Source organism: Hemicordylus capensis, chromosome 4 (assembly GCF_027244095.1).
Source record: "Hemicordylus capensis ecotype Gifberg chromosome 4, rHemCap1.1.pri, whole genome shotgun sequence".
NCBI lineage: Eukaryota > Metazoa > Chordata > Lepidosauria > Squamata > Cordylidae > Hemicordylus > Hemicordylus capensis.
This window is the reverse complement of record NC_069660.1, coordinates 41,780,492-41,797,343: the sequence shown is the minus strand read 5'-3', so window position 1 is coordinate 41,797,343 and position 16,852 is coordinate 41,780,492. Positions and strand designations below refer to the sequence as shown.

The window sequence follows — 16,852 nt, the reverse complement described above, 5'->3', positions numbered from 1 at the left end:
AAAAAAACAATGAGCATGTGGAGTATACAGTTAACAATCAATGGCGAGACACTTGGACAGGTTAGAATTAGAAGTGGCATTTTCCAAGGGGACTCACTATCCCCTCTGTTGTTTGTAATCACCATGACCCCACTTTCACAAATACTCAACAAAACAGGCCTCGGATACCAAACATCTAAAAGATCAAGTCAAATCAAGCATCTGCTGTACATGGACGAGCTGAAGTTGTATGGAAAGTCCCAGTCAGAAATCAAATCACTGCTAAACACTGTCTATATATTCAGTAGTGATATAGCAATGGAGTTTGGACTAGACAAGTGTGCTGCATTAATAATGAACAGAGAAAAAATAACAAAAACAGAAGGAATAGAACTGCCCAATGGAAGCAACATCAAGAACCTGGAAGAGAAAGAACCTTACAAATACTTGGGCGTTCTCCAGGCTGATAACACTGCACACACTGAAGTTAAAAGAAAAATTGGAAGTGAATACATCAGGAGAGTTAGAAAAATCCTAAAGTCCAAACTCAATGGCGGGAACACCATACAAGCCATCAACACCTGGGCTATAGCTGTTATCAGATACACTGCAGGAATAATAGACTGGACCCAGGCAGAGCTAGAGGCGCTAGATCGTAAGACCAGGAAAATAATAACCATCAATCATGCTCTGCACCCCCGCAGTGATGTAGATAGGCTATACCTCCCTCGCAGCTCAGGTGGAAGAGGAATGCTGTATGTCCATCAAACAGTAGAGGAGGAGAAAAGAGTCCTTGAAGAATATATAAAGGAAAGGTAAGAAGATGCACTTCAAATGGTCAATAACGAGAAACTATTCAACACCAATGAAAGAAAGCAGGCCTACAAGAAAGAACAAGTCAAGAACCAAGCAGAAAAATGGAAAAATAAGCCCCTGCATGGTCAATATTTGCACAATATAAGTGGAAAATCAGACATCACCAAAACCTGGCAATGGCTTAAGAATGGCAACTTGAAGAAAGAAACAGAGGGTTTAATACTGGCTGCACAAGAACAGGCACTAAGAACAAATGCAATAAGAGCAAAAGTCGAAAAATCCACAACAAACAGCAAGTGCCGCCTTTGTAAAGAAGCTAATGACACAGTGGATCACCTAATCAGCTGTTGTAAAAAGATTGCACAGACTGACTACAAACAAAGGCATGACAAGGTAGCAGGGATGATACACTGGAACATCTGCAAAACATACAAGCTACCTGTAGCCAAGAATTGGTGGGACCATAAAACTGAAAAAGTTGTTGAAAATGAAAATGTAAAAATATTATGGGACTTCCGACTACAAACAGACAAACATCTGCCACACAATACACCAGATATAACTGTAGTTGAGAAGAAAGAAAAACAAATGAAAATAATCGACATAGCAATACCAGGGGATAGCAGAATAGAAGAAAAAGAAATAGAAAAAAAATCACCAAATACAAAGATCTACAAATTGAAATTGAAAGGCTGTGGCAGAAAAAGACCAAAATAATCCCAGTGGTCATTGGCGCCCTGGGTGCAGTTCCAAGAGACCTTGAAGAGCACCTCAACACCAAAGGGGCCACAGAAATCACCATCAGTCAGTTGCAAAAAGCAGCTTTATTGGGAACAGCCTATATTCTGCGACGATATCTATAACAACAGCAACACCATTGACAATAAAATTCAGCCATCCCAGGTCGTTGGGAAGGACTCGATGTCTGGATAAAACAAACAAGTCAATAACACCTGTCTGACTGTGTAAATAAATAAATAAATAAATAAATGATGATGATGATGATGTCTGGATAAAACAAACCAGTCAATAACACCTGTCTGACTGTGTAAACAACAAATAATAATAAAATAGATTGACCAATGGTCTGGTTCAGCATAAGGCAGCCAGCCTCCTATGTTCCTGTGCCAACCAACAGGATTAAAACTGGCCTGGGTAAATTGGGGGTTTTCTTTTTTGCTTTAGAGGCAATAGCAGAAAAACAATTGGTAAAATTGTTTTCCTCCCTTGGAGTCTTTGGTCGGGGGTGGGGGGAGGGTACATTTATTACCTAAAGTAAATAGTGCTGGACTCAGCTCCTGGAACCCACCACAACCTGCTGGGATTTGTTCATGGAATTGCCCAAACCATTGAGCTTTACTCTGGGCTTCCAAATATCTCCTGGACTCTGCCCCCATTCCCCCCCCCCAAATGGCTGTATTCCCAGGCCCATTCCTGGACTAACTGCAATTGCAGCACGGGACCCTGAATGCTCTTTCCCACGGCTGCATCCAGGTACCAGGTTTTTTGGGTTTTTAAAAAAAATCCCACTGTAGGCAACCCTATTTGTAGCCAGAGAGCGAGTGCAACAATAGGAAATATTGCACCTTCTCAGAAGTACTTGGAGGGGAAACAGGCCACAGTTGGTCACAATGAAACTCTAAGCTCCAATTTCTAACTTAATGATCCATGTCTCTATCTGCAGCTGCATTTTGTTTCTAACCAGTGTCCCTGGGCTTCTTGGATTGCTTTCTAGGCACTGGAGCACTCAATACAGCTCTGAAGCTATTGGACATTCTGTTAGATCCTTAGCTTTCAGGGCCATTGTCTTGTTTGTTATTAGCAAGGGATTAGAGGTTTAAGGTCTCCGTGTTTAATGGCCTCAGCGGGTGGAGAGCGCAGCACTAGCTGTGAAAATGACAAAAATCAATAGCTAATCCAGTGCACTCAGTCAACCTTTTCAAAGCCTCATCTATATTGATTTCCAAGTACTGCTCTTCTTGTCCCTTGACGTAATCAGCCTGTTTGCTCAGCAGACACTCACACTCTTTTTTCCTTAGTCATTTTCTCTCTCGTACTTTAACATAGAATACTTAAAACTTGCCTCCACACTTTGGAATAAAGACAGAAGACACTGACGTGAACTGATATGGAATTAAACTAAGGCCACACCTCGTTAAGGGACCTGATTGTTAATTAGCAGTTCTACCTACCAGCCTATAAAAGTAAACTGGGCCATCTAGTCGGTATCGAATCCTGGCGACCACAGAGCCCTGTGGTTCCTTTGGTAGAATACAGGAGGGGTTTACCATTGCTTCCTCCAGTGCAGTCTGAGATGATGCATTTCAGCATCTTCCTATGTCACTGCTGCCTAATATAGGTGTTTCCCATAGTCTCTGGGAATCATAACAGCGGGGATTCAAGCTGGCAACCTCAGGCTTGCTAACCAAGTCATTTCCCCACTGTGCCATTAGGTGGCTTCCTCTACCAGCCTATAGTATGGGTTAAATCAAAGGAAGGTAGGGATGTGCCAAACTGGCTCGGGCAGCCACGGGTGGGGATTGGTTCCTTTAAAAACCAGGTAAGCAGGTCATGGGAACATAGGAAGTTGCCATATACTGAATCAAACCATTAGTCCATCTCACTCAGTATTGTCTACACAGACTGACAGCGGCTTCTCCAAGGTTGCAGGCAGGAATCTCTCTCAGCCCTATCTTGGAGAAGCCAGGGAGGGAACTTGGAACCTTCTGTTCTTCCCAGAGTGGCTCCATCCCCTGAGGGGAATATCTTACAGTGCTCACACTTCTAGTCTCCCTTTCATATGTAACCAGGGTGGACCCTGCTTAGCTAAGGGGACAAGTCATGCTTGCTACCACAAGACCAGCTCTCTTTTCATAGACCAGCTCTCTTCCCTGGTCTTTACCTGCTCCTCCGCCACCCCACCACTTTCCCAGGTCCTCACTACTTTTCCGCTAGCTTTCCAAAAGGCCGCGCACAGCTGCAGTGGCTGCTCCTGCAGTCTGTATGTGGTGGCAGCGGCACACACATGGCCACCACACATGGTCTCGGTTTGGGCACATCCCTAGGGGGAGGCAACATGTGGCTCTCCAGATTTTTGCTGAACTACAGCTCCTATCATCCCCAGCTGTTGTGGCTGGAGGTGATGGGTGTTGTAGTTTAGAAACATCTGGAGAGTCACACATTGCCTCCCCCTGGGTAAAATGATACTTAATTGAGACTTTGAGGAACCAATTACCCTATTTTGTCTCAGAGTCTATGACCAATATGGCACACAGTAATGTCCTTAACTTTTCACCAGCCACTCAGCCTAGAGCTCTTACAAGAAGAGCCTGACCAAGGCTTGAGGGTCCATGATGCTGTCATACCCCATAGGGAACCCCTGCCGCAGGACCCCTCCTCCACCTCCAAATATTTATATACCACTTTTCAACCAATGAGCCCCTGGTGGCGCAGTGGTAAAACTGCCGCCCTGTAACCAGACGGTTACAAATTCGATCCTGACCAGGGGCTCAAGGTTGACCCAGCCTTCCATCCTTCCGAGGTCGGTAAAATGAGTACCCAGAATGTTGGGGGGCAATATGCTAAATCATTGTAAACCACTTAGAGAGCTTCCAGCTATAGAGCGGTATATAAATGTAAGTGCTATTGCTATTGCTATAAATAAAGAAGACAAAAAAAATTAAGATGGTTCACTGTCCCCAAAGGACTCGCAATCTATGAGCCTTGAGAGGTTGGTTTGAGCAAGCCTTCCTTTACCATGCTGTACATAATGCCAGAGTTAGATCATATAGGTCACTATTGTCTACACCAGGCCTGCTCAGCTTTGGCCCCCCAGCCGTTTTTGGGCAACTCCCATAATTCCCAGCCACAGTGGCCAATACCCAGCGATTATGGGAGTTGTAGGCCAATATCTGCAGAAGGGCCGAAGATGAGCAGTCCTGGTCTGCACTGACCGGCTGCGACTCTCCCGGGTTTCAGATAAGATGCCAGGGATTGAACCTGGATTTTCTGCATGCCACATAAGTGCACTAGCAATAATTTGGGTTGCTCACCATTGCACTTTTTGAATCCCAAGTGCACTGTGTCTGCTCACCTTGATGTAAGGTCTAATCAGATAAACTACCTTAACCAGAATCCTGAGTCTGGAAGCCCCTCAGTGGGAAGGATTCAAATAGTTCAAGGACAAGTTAGGCCGGGAAGCCCCAGCTCCATCATCCCTTCTCTGCTGTTCCCAGTGGAGGCATCCGTACTGGCATCATCAGACTCATAGGAGTCCTCTGACAGCCAACCTGTCAGGGTAGAGGCCTGCAGAACAGGACACTGCCTCTACGTTTTGACAGTAACTCTTGTGCAGAAGTGGACAAAGCTAGAGAGAAGAGCAGGGCAGTATTCAGATGACATCCACTCCTTGCTGAAACAACATTCTCAGCCTTAGAGATGACACCCTGGGAGCTTTCCAATTCCTGAAATCTAAGAACAAGCCCTTGGTCCTGCTTCCAGCTGGTCTCCTGCTTGGGCTTGATCTCCTGGCACCTCTGATCTTGTGCTTCTTGGAATAGGATAATTCTTTACTTTGGCAGTGCAAAGAAGGCAAGAAAGACCTCCAGTCCCAAGGCCAATCACTGAGTGCTAGCTCAAGGGGTGGGGGTGGGGGTGGGGAGGCTGTAAAGGACAAGACCCTGTTCTACATCCTCACTGAGGATGTTCTACATCACCACTGTACAGAAGTGGGACATTGAAGTGCAGTGGGACATAGAAGCCTGCTTCACATGTCATGAAGAACCAATGGCTCAGCCGACACGCCAGTTCCCAGAAAATGAGCAAGACCCTGTCCCTGACTTCCAGTGTCAGGACATGATATTGGACATGTACTCTGAACCTCCCAGTGTTGGCATATTCTACCCTACTTGCAGTTCCAACCCTGACATCTGTAACCAAGTTTTGAAGTAGGTTACAGATGTCAGTTTAGGAACCACAAGTTGGGGAGAATATGCCAAGACTGGTGGGTACGGATGATATGCCCAACGTCAGCATAACCTTCCAGACACTGGAAGCCAAGATCCCACACATGCTCCAGTGGTTCGGCCTAGCTGCCAGTTCTCTATGATGTGTGAAGTCATCAAGAGTAGGGCCTAAAACCTCAGTAGACAGGAAGCAAGTGGTCCTTTAAATGCCCTGATCTCAAACTGGTATCAAATGGTCCCTCACTAGTGTTCTCCTCTCAGCATTCTGTTCCAGCTATCAATTCCAAACACTCTTCAAAGGCAACCCCATCTTAAATATCTCCCAACAATCTAACTTTGATGTGGCCAGAGCATGTGTGACCAGAGCATGCAACTACAGCTCTGCCTTCTCCAGGGATGGGTGCAGCTGGTGCATAGCCAAACCTGTGCAAAAGTGCCACAGCCACCACCTGGCTTGGTTCAGGAGCATTTCCCTGCTACAAACCTCACCACTGAAAGGGAATGCAATCCATTTCAAAAACAGACTGAATCTCTGGCTGCTCCCAGAACAGCTTCTCTATGACCAAAAACCATCTTTGTCTTGTCTAGATTAATTCTCAGTCTATATACAACAGCTGTAGGCATGCCACTGGGCTTGTCCCCAAGGTCTAAGCCCCTCTATGATGAGTTATTCAACAGCCAGTTAGCTCTCATGGCTGAACACAATAATAGTCCTCTTTCTAAACAAATAGGCACCCTTAGTGTTCTGTCCTTCACAGGAAACAGCAAGATACAGTGGCCAAACCAGGGTGCACAGAACTACTTTAGGCACACCCAAGGTTTTGGCCCTGCCACATCACAAACTGCTCTGTAGCTCCCCTTGGTTCTGGGAATGATTTATCATGTGACACTGGACAAGATAGGATAAAAAACTCATGGAATTTTACAGTTGGAAGAGGTTTTGGAGTTTAGCAGGTTTTTTTAGTGATAGCAGTGAGTGAGTGAGTATGTATGCATTATAGCCCTTCTGCAAAACAGAGATGCTGGCGCAAAACAAAAGTGCTGGCCAACATGATGCACGGTAATATGGCACCACTAAGTAGAGCCTGACACTGTGACGCTGCGCACGCACACAAGCATATGCACACATAAATACACACAAACATCCCATATGCATTCATGGTATGCACTAATGGCCTCTGAAAAGGGCTTGTGCTCTTCCATCTCATGGCTATTTGGCTCCACTGATTACATGTTGCTTTTTTTATGCCCACATATGTATACACACTTTTAAAAAAACACCCCAGCATAATTCTTCATGCATAAAATGGTGTGGGGTCTATTCTTTTTTTAAAAAAAAAAGCCGCAATAAATCTATTAGTTTTTAAGAAGCCACAACATTCTAAGATGAGTAAAATTTCTCAGGGGCTTTTTACAGATCTCTAATTTTTGAAAATGATCAGATTTCCAGCCTCAATTTGTTAATGGCCAGCTTGCATCCATAGTCTCTTTTGACCTAAATAATTCTTATCCCTTCCCTCCTTCTTTGGAGGCATATGGTCTATGCTTTTGCTATATGGGTTAATATTTTCAAAGTCTTTGGTATGAGAGATCTGGTGTCAGTGCAGGAGATTGGACTAGTGACATTTAGGTTGGTTATTTTCAGCCATATAATTGTAAGAAGATGTGATGAATTTCCTAATTTAGATTTGTACCATGCAAACCCAGGGAATTCATCACCCTAGAAGTTCAGAGTGAAAATGAATAGTGCTTTATAAATTCACAAATCAAATTTGGGTACTATTTCTTTTGACAACTATGCATATTTGAATTCTCATCAGGCAAACCAATGGGATCAGTTGAATTTAAAATTGGCTGTGCGTGTTTGGCTCAGCCTCAACCAATGATCAAATGTTCACCCAACATTTTCTAGTGGACAAGACACATAACTTTACTTCCAGTTTCTGATCATAGAACGAAATAAAACTGAACTGAAGTGAACTTTACTTCCTGGCACAGCTGTTACATAAGAAAATATGAACAGCCATGCTGGATCAGGCCCAAGGCCTATCTACTCCAGCATCCTGTTTCACACAGTGACCTACCAGATGCTACTGGAAGCCTACAGGCAGGGGTTGAGGGCATTCCCTCTCTCCTGTTGTTACTCGCCTGCAACTGGTATCCAGAGGCATCCTGCCTCTGAGGCTGGATGTGGCCTATAACCCACAGACTAGTACCCACTGATAGACCTCTCCTCTATGAAGTTATCCAAACACCTCTTAAAGCCATCCAGGTTGTTAACTGCCACCATATCTTGTGGCAGAGAATTCCACAACTTGATTATACTTTGTGTGGAGAAAAAAGTACTTCTGTTGGTCCTAAGTTTCTTGGCAATCAATTTCATTGGGATGATCCTGGTTCTAGTGTTATGGGAAAGGGAGGGGGAAAAAATCTCTATCCATGCAGGATTTTATAGACCTCTATCATGTGTCCACACTGTCGTCTTTTTCTAAGCCCCAGGTGTTGTAGCTTAGTTTCATAACGAAGGTACTCTAGGCCTCTGATCATCTTGGTTGCCTTCTTCTACAACTTCTCCAATTCTACAGTGTCCCTTTTTTAGATGTGGTGACCAGAACTGTATGTGGTACTCCAAGTATGGCAGCACTATAGTTTTGTATAAGGGCATTATAATATTAGCAGTTTTATTTTCAATCTCCTTCCTAATGATCCCTAGCAACAAGCTGTCCACCACGACCCTAAGATCCCTCTCCTGGTCAGTCACTGACAGCTCAGATCCCATCAATGTATATGTGAAGTAGGGGTTTTTTAATCCCAATGTTCATCACATTACACTTGCCAACATTGAACTGCATTTGCCATTTTGTCACCCACTCCCCCAGTTTGAAGATATCCTTTTGGAGCTCCTCAAAATCTGTTTTGGATTTCACTACCCTAAATAGTTTGGTGTCATCTGCAAATTTGGCCATCTCGCTGCTTACCCCTTCTTCTAGATCATTTATGAATAAAGTAAAAAGCACCGGTCTGAGGGAAGATTCCTGGGGGATCCCACTTCTTACTTCCCTCCATTGCAAAAAGTCTCCATTTATCCCTACCCTCTGTTTCCTCTCCTTCAACCAGTTAGCATTCTACACATGTACTTGTTCCCTTATCCCATGACTGCTAAGTTTTTTCAAGAGTCTTTGATGGAGAACTTTGTCAAAAGATTTTTGGAGGTCCAGGTATACTGTGTCACAGGTGGGGGGAATTGCCTCTGCCACTCACCTGGCCGCTGGCGGGGGCTCACCTCTGTGGGAGCCAGGTGAGTGGCTGAGGTGATTCCCCGCCACTAGGGCTACTGGGCGGCATGGAGCACCAGCTCAGTTTATACTTAAAGAAGTCGCCCGCCGCCCCCCCCGGAGGTGCATCCACAGCCCGTGCCTGCTGTGTCAACTGGATCACCTTGATCCACACACTTGTTGACTTTATTAACACACCTGTTGACACTCTCAAAGAACTCCAAAAGTTTCGTGAGGAAAGATTTACCTTTGCAGAAGCCATGCTGATTCTCCCCAAGAAGGGCCTGTTCTCCTATATGCTTAACAATTTTATCCTTGAGAATGCTTTCCATCAATTTGCCAGGAACAGGGGTTAAGCTAACTGGCCTGGAATTTTCCAAATCTCCCCTGGATCCCTTTTTGAAAATGGTTGTTACATTTGTTACTTTCCAGTCCTCCAGCAAAATAAAGTAAAGTGTGCTGTTCAGTCAATGTTGACTCCTGGTGACCACAGAACCCTGTGGTTGTCTTTGGTATAATACAGGAGGGGTTTACCACAGTCTCCTCTGTATGAAAGGCATCATCTCTGTATGAAAGACATTGAAGCTATTCTCACGATCGGCCAACTTCATGGAGGAGAGTTCTATCAATGGCTACTAGTCTGAGGGCTATAGACCATTTCCAGTCTCAGAGGCAGGATGCCTCTGAATACCAATTGCAGGGGAGTAACAGCAGGAGAGAGGGCATGCCCTCAACTCCTGCCTGTAGCTTCCAGTGGCATCTGGTGGGCAACTGTGCGAAACAGGATGCTGGACTAGATGGGCCTTGGGCCTGATCCAGCAGGGATGTTTGTATGTTCTTATGTGCAGTGTGTGTGTGTGCGCACGCACCCAACTCCCTTTCCCCTGGAAGTACTATGTGCCACCTGCCAATATGTCCTTGAGGGCTACATGACTCTCAGGGATATATTCTCAGTTGAAACAGAGCACTTACGGAGGAAGGAGAGATCAGTAAAAACTGTCCAGCCCACCACCACATGTGAGCACTGGTGCTTATTACTTGGGAAGGAAACATACACATGCATGCTTCTTTTGTTGCATGTGCACAGCATTAATGAGGCTGCTTATAGAGGGCTGAAAGACCCTCTATAGTATAATATAGAGACTATATTATAATCTAGTTGACTTTCTATCAACTGTACAGGTTCATTGAACCCACCTATCCACCCAATTCAGAGGTGGATAGGTGAGTTCAATGAATCTGTGAGTTGATAGAGAGTCAAAAGTCATGTTGACCCAGATATAGCTGGATTTCATTGGCTAGAGAATTCAAAAATGCATCCTGAAGCAGCATTGAAATATCTGGGCCTTATGGGTTCTCCTGCCATCACTCCTTAACTCCTGAATGGTTGACTAGCAGTCTTCATTCTCTCCTGCTCACTTTGGTTCCACTGAATGTCTGGACTGACACAGAAATCAGTTGTTGTTTGCAACTTTATCTTATTGTTTTTAAAGCTGAGAACTAATTTCATATTTTGGAGAACCTGCCCCTTGGGAGACCTCATCCTGCTAACTAAGCACTGCTTCCAGCCTGGGACATAATAAATATTATGACAGGTCTGTATTGGATAGAGATTGCAGAAGATGTTGGGATGGGGCCAGAGGAAGAATGAGGCCCAAGTTGACTAATTTTTTCAAGGCATCAGTCACCACTGTCAATCAGGGAAACAAATTCCAGCCTCTATCTATAGCAATCTAAACAAACTATAATGGGATTTGCTACTTCACACTATAAGCAGAACTATTGCTAATTAATTTTCCCACACGTTCATTAAATTTTTAACCAGCATTTCCACATACAAATGGCATATAACAAGGTAGCTTTTGCAAGATCATTTTGTATATCGTTTACAAAGACACTAATTGATGTTTAATGGTTTTGTAATTGATCTCTGTCATATCGTACCGAGAGAGAAAATATTAGAACATATTTCAACCAAATGGGAATCAGTATACTGTAATGTAATGTTAACAACGCAAGCAAGATGCACATTTGCTGCAGTGACATAAAATGAACAAACTTGCAGAGGAAGTAAATTGGCAGTTCTGAAAATAATACTAGTAATTTTTAATTAAATTGCCAAGAAAGTTTGAAATGGCCACTATGGGCAATGGCTATGAAAAGTTACTGGTATATTAAAACTATACCTGTGTCAACTCCTTACCTGGGCTGTGTATTCTTCTTGAACTTTGATCATGTTGTAAAACAGTAGCCATGCTCAGGGGCATAGCTAGCGGGGAGGGGGCCTGTGTTCACCCCTCTCTCTGGCGGCCCCTTGGAGTGAGGGAGATAATAAAGAAGAAAGGGAGGGGTGGAGCTGGGGTGGGCCTCAGGAGCTGGAGCCCCCAAGTTCTTTAAACCCATCCGCTCAATTATAGCTACATCCCTGCCCATGTTAACTATGTTTCAGTATGAATTCTTGATATTGTGGAAGAGAAGAAAAATGTTAAAGCTACCACTGTTTTAAACCAATTAACTGAAGCTGCTTTCAGTGATTATGGGGGAAATTACTGGTGGAGGAACAAAACAGCGCTTTTTGACCAAATGTTCAGTATGTTTCAGGGTGGATGTTACAAGGATGGGACAGCACAGGTATCCTTTGTGATCTTTCATTTATTTTATTTATTTGTTTGTTTGTTTGTTTAATTTATATACTGCCTGACTCCAAAGGCTCTAGGTGATTCACAAAAATACACACAAGAAAAACAAAACAAACTGTTAAAACAATTTAAAACATCCAGAGATTACTAAAAGCCTGGTTTAAAAATGTGTCTTAAGGGCCCCTTTAAGGACTGCTAAAGATGTTAAACCATGAACATCTATAGGGAGCGCATTCCATAGCCCAGGAGCGACTACAGAGAAGGCCCATTCCTGAGTCCCCGCCTGACGGGCTGGCGGCATCTGGAGATGGACCTCCCTCGATGACCTTAATGTGTGGTGGGGATCACGCAGGAGAAGGCACTCTCCCAGGTAGCCTGGTCCTAAGCTGGGTTCCTATTTTAGTTATAGGAACATAGGAAGCTGCCTTATACTGAGTCAGACCATTGGTCCATCCAACTTAGTATTATCTGCACTGATTGGCAGCAGCTTTCCAGGATTTCAGGCAGGAATCTTTCCCAGACCTACCTGGAGGTGTCAGGAACTGAACCTGGAACTTTCTTCATGCAAAGTTGATGCTCTACCACTGAGGTATGACCTATGCCTTACTCCATATCTTTGAAGGCAGCAGTAGGGGCAACAGAACCATAAGCTTTCCTGGTAGTTAGCTCCTCCAACTACAACTCCCAGAATCCACTGGGGGAGTACATGGTGTCACATCTTTCCCTGGTTCATTCTGAGAGAGACAAATGTTGGCTGGCAGGAGACAGCCACCTGGAAGGCCTACATGCTGTTGCCACTACAGCCTACACAGGTTGGCATAAAAAGATCACAAATGACAACTGCACTGCTGCCATCTTGTTGGTACCCCTCCCCAATTTATTGAACATGTATCCCTACCTCCCATAAAAATCCACCCCCCTTTTAATCATTTGTGAATTGAGCAGCAAAAATGAGGGAGCATTTTCAGATCAGCACTACTTCAGACGACCTTTCAAGAGTCTCAGTTTCATTCTCAAACGCTTCAGGTTTTCTCAACTAGCCACAGTGCAGCTGTTGGGAGATGGGCCAAATATGAAGGACTCTAAGCAGCAGTGTTTCAGGGTTTGGCATCTGAGGTTGGGTATGTGGGGGAAGAATGGCAGTTCAGTCCCCAAACAGCAAAGCAAAACCAGTTTGGTGAGAAAACAGCAAAGCAAGAGGTCTTGGGACAGTTCTTTAGTCTTGAAGAACTGCAAAGATTTATTTAAAGAAAAGGTTACAAACAAATGTGGAAAAGCCTGCAGCTTATTTCAGCTGTAGCTCATGGCTGAAGAGAGAGACCAAAGCAAACAGCCATCTCTGGAGAGTCAAAATGGAGACTAGCACTGGAAGAAGAGAGAGGAGAGGAGTCCAGCACTTTTATCCATGACCCTAAAACCCCTCAGTGGTCACTATGAGACATTGCAGCAGAGAGCTGATGCTACCAGGGTCCTAGCTTCAACAGGGTAGAGATTACATTATTAGAACAGAGTGGAGGTTCATTTACAATGCAATCCTGTGATGTTTACTCAGAAGTCCCATTGCTGAGTGGAACATACTGCCTGAAAAGTGTGTTTAGAATTGTAGCCTTGATATGGTAGTCTAACTTCCACAGTGGTGTCAGGACCCACACAGACTCAAACCCAGAGGAGACCCTCGCCAGGTTCAGATGTAATGGGGAACTGAAGGCAGAACATCCAGAGGTCCCCAAACCTGAACATCTAAATGTGAGAAACCACAGTTTAGACCCTAACTCAACCCGAGGGTTAACTCACCAAACTCCAGTTTGAACCCTCAGTTTGTAAAAAAAATTCACTGTTTAGGCCTCTGGTTTGCGGTTCCTCTATTACATGTGAATTCAGTAATGGAGGATCAGAGTTGAGGGAAGGAAGCGCCTCCCTCTCTGTGTCCCGATTGGCTGCTGTGGCTGCCCATCTATCAAGGAAGGAAGACTAGCAGCCAGTTCCTCCTCCTCTCACAGACTGAAGAGAGGAGGCTAACACTTATATCCAAATTTGGACAGGTAAGAAGGCGGAGGGGTGGGGAGTGTCTAAACACTTCAACATCTTACATCTGAACTGGGCCACTCTCAGAGAAGGAGGAGGAGACCTCAGCTGAGACCCCTGGCCTTGAGAAAAGCTCTCTATATCCAATAGAACTTGAACTTTAAGCATGTTACCTTCCTTGCAGTCACTGCCCTGGAGGAGCTCTAGGGACTGGGGTTCCTGACCTGTCCCTAGGACACTAGGAGCAGAGGTGATGCTTTGTCAGGGCCAAGCTCCAGCACCAGATGTGAAATGCTCACCTGACTGCTCTGGACTTCCTTCTGATGGGCTTACTCAAGAGGCCAGCTAAGGAGCCTAAATTGGAGCAGGGCCAGCCTAAGCTCCAAAAACTGATGGGGTTCCTAGCACCAACAGAACTGCCCCATTTTCAGCCAGCCTTTGCTGGTTCAGCAAATGGAGGGAAATAAGAAGTGGGGTCCCCCAGGGATCTGTACTGGGATCAGCACTTCTTAATTTGTTCATAAAGATCTAGAAGTTGGGGTAAACAGTGAGGCCAAATTTGCAGATGGCACCAAACTATTTAGGATAGTGTAATCCACAATAGATTGTGAGGAGCTCCAAAAGGATCTTTCCAACCTGGTGGAGTGGGCAACAAAATGCCAAATGCTGTTCATTGTTAGCAAGTGTAAAGTGATGCATATGTGCACCCCAATTTCACATATACGCTGATGGGGTCTGAGCTGTCAGTGACTGATCAGGAGAGGGATCTTGGAGTCAACTCAATGTGAAGCAACTGTGGAAAAGGGCAATTCCTTTCTTGATGGCTTTAAGAAGGTTTAAATAAATTTAAAGAAGGTTTAAATAAATTCATGGAGGACAGGTCCATCAGTGGTTACTAGTTTGAGGACTATAGACCACCTCCTGCCTCAGAGGCAAGATGCCTCTGAATACCATTTGCAGGGGAGTAACAGCAGAAGAGAGGGCATGCCCTCAGCTCTTGCCTGTGGGCTTCCCAGAGGCATCTAGTTGGCCACTGTGTGAAACAAGATGCTGGCTTAGATGGGCCTTGGGCCTGATCCAGCAGGGCTGTTCTTATGTTCTAAAAGTTTGTTTATTGAGCTCTTGACCCCAGCCTTGCTGGACTCTGGGGTTGCTAGGTCCAGATGGTAAAAACAGTGGATATCCATCACTAAAAAAATGAAAATAGAGGCCTCTTTTCACCAAAAAAGGACTCCAAAAAGACTCTACTTGGCCTAAAATTTGCATATATTTATTGGTTTTATACACACATATTTTGAATAAAATTGGATAATTTGAGAATAAATACCTTTGTGAAGATGATGACCAGGTGAACTATATGTCTGCTCAGTCTACTGTCACGGTGCAGGGTTCTCAAGGCCCCTGCTTCTTAACCATAAATTCATCTTCTGCTTAGGTTTACCACACACACAGTCCTCTGTCCTCCTCCCTACGGGTCACCCAGCCTGATCTCCCCATCCAGGCCAGCAACTTCACCTCTTGGCTCGAGGCAGGGCAACCAGCATCTTTGCACGCTGGAACAGCAGTGCATACATGATCTCCTCCTACATACATTTATATACTGCTTTTCAACAGAAGGTTTCACAGTGGTTTTCAAAGAAAAATAGTAAGATGCTCCCCTCTCCCCAGAAGGCTCACAATCTAAAAAGAAATGTAATGTAACACCAGCATCAGTCACTGAAGGAATGCTGGGCTGGAGAGAGCCAGTTGGTCTCTCTGTGGTAAACAGAAGAGATTTGCCACTTTAAAAGGTGCCTTTTAGGGGTAGCCCTGCCACTCCCTACCACCACCGGCACTCTCCAAAAAAGTGGGCGTGCTGGGCTGATCAGGGCTGCAAGCAGGAACACTGCAGCCCAGCATGCCCACTTTTCTGGAGAACACCAGCAGGGAAAAAGCGGTGGGGTGGGGACTGACCGGTAGGCAGCGCCTTCCCTGTCCCTTAAAGCAACCCCCTGCCCTCCCAGGAGTGCCGGACTAGTTCTGTGCACATCCCTAGTCCCTAGCTGGCAACCCTATAGGACTCAGGTAAGGAAAATCAGCTAGAGAGATGTGTGCCTGGCAGCTCACAAGCAAGACTTGATGAAAGCCCCTGTTTTTCTACTCCAGTATCTTTTAATTAGAGATACAGTGCTTCTGAATATGAATATTCAGTGTTTAGCTCTCCTAGTTAATAGCCATTGCTATTCCTAGCCTCTGTGAATCTGTCTGCTCCTTTGTAACAAGGTTCTCTGTGCTAGTGCTAGTATCACACAATGTCTAAACCCCCCATCCTCAAGTAGGAAGCAAGGCCAGTTAGAATTAGATGACTTACTGTTAGCTTTCTTCCGATTTCCAGGTGTTATCAATATTCTATTCAGAGTCTTGTCATCAAAGGCACCAATATTCTTTAGTTTCCCCCATCAAACCATTTCCTGAGCCACTTAATGACTGAACTCCCAGTATCGAACTGTGCTCTCATTATATCGTCTTCCTCCCTCTGTAAATTATAACTCGGCAGTGGATCTTTTCTCACTCTCTGGCATTTGGTTTGTGAACTAAGCTCTCATCACAAGCCTGGGTTTTTAAGCTCATAAGTCAGATAGTATGCCAAGACATTAAGTCCACTGAAGATCTGAGGTTTTAATTTTTTTTCATTGATTATTTTTGTTGTTGTTAAGAAAGGCAATCAGACTGAAGAGGAATCTGACTTTTTTTCCAAAGAGAAAGAGCAACAGCAAGAAGGCCCCAAAGCTGATTACTTTCTCATTGGTGGATTGAGTCTGTCAACAATATCTTCCCAAAGACACTGCCCCACGCATTGCACAACATAGTATGGTTGATGCCAATGTACCCATGCTGATGTGGTAAAGCAGCATTCCTGACCTAACAAGCATGCTAATTTAAGTATTTGCATTCTTGCACAAGAGTGTTTTGTTAGGAGCCCACAGTAACCTAGCTACTGAGGCTATTTTCACGACCATGCGGAACTGGGCTAAAGAAGGCCAGCCCGCTTCCACGCAGTCATGTGCTACAACGGGAGCCATGCGGCTCCTGGCAGCAAACCTTCAAAAATATCCCTCCCCTTAAACCAGTTTAACGGAGCGAGCGCTCTGTTAACCTGGTTTTTCTGATCGTG

General features: G+C 44.7%; 1 long non-coding RNA gene across 1 annotated transcript in view; it reads right to left on the bottom strand.

Annotated features, from left to right (window-relative positions):
• Positions 1 to 16,133, bottom strand: part of LOC128322074 (uncharacterized) — a 46,027-nt gene extending 29,894 nt beyond the window's left edge. The window contains exon 1 of the long non-coding RNA XR_008305505.1: positions 16,049 to 16,133. This is a non-coding gene — a long non-coding RNA (uncharacterized LOC128322074). The remainder of the gene's footprint in view (positions 1 to 16,048) is intronic.
• Positions 16,134 to 16,852: the final 719 nt, after the last annotated feature.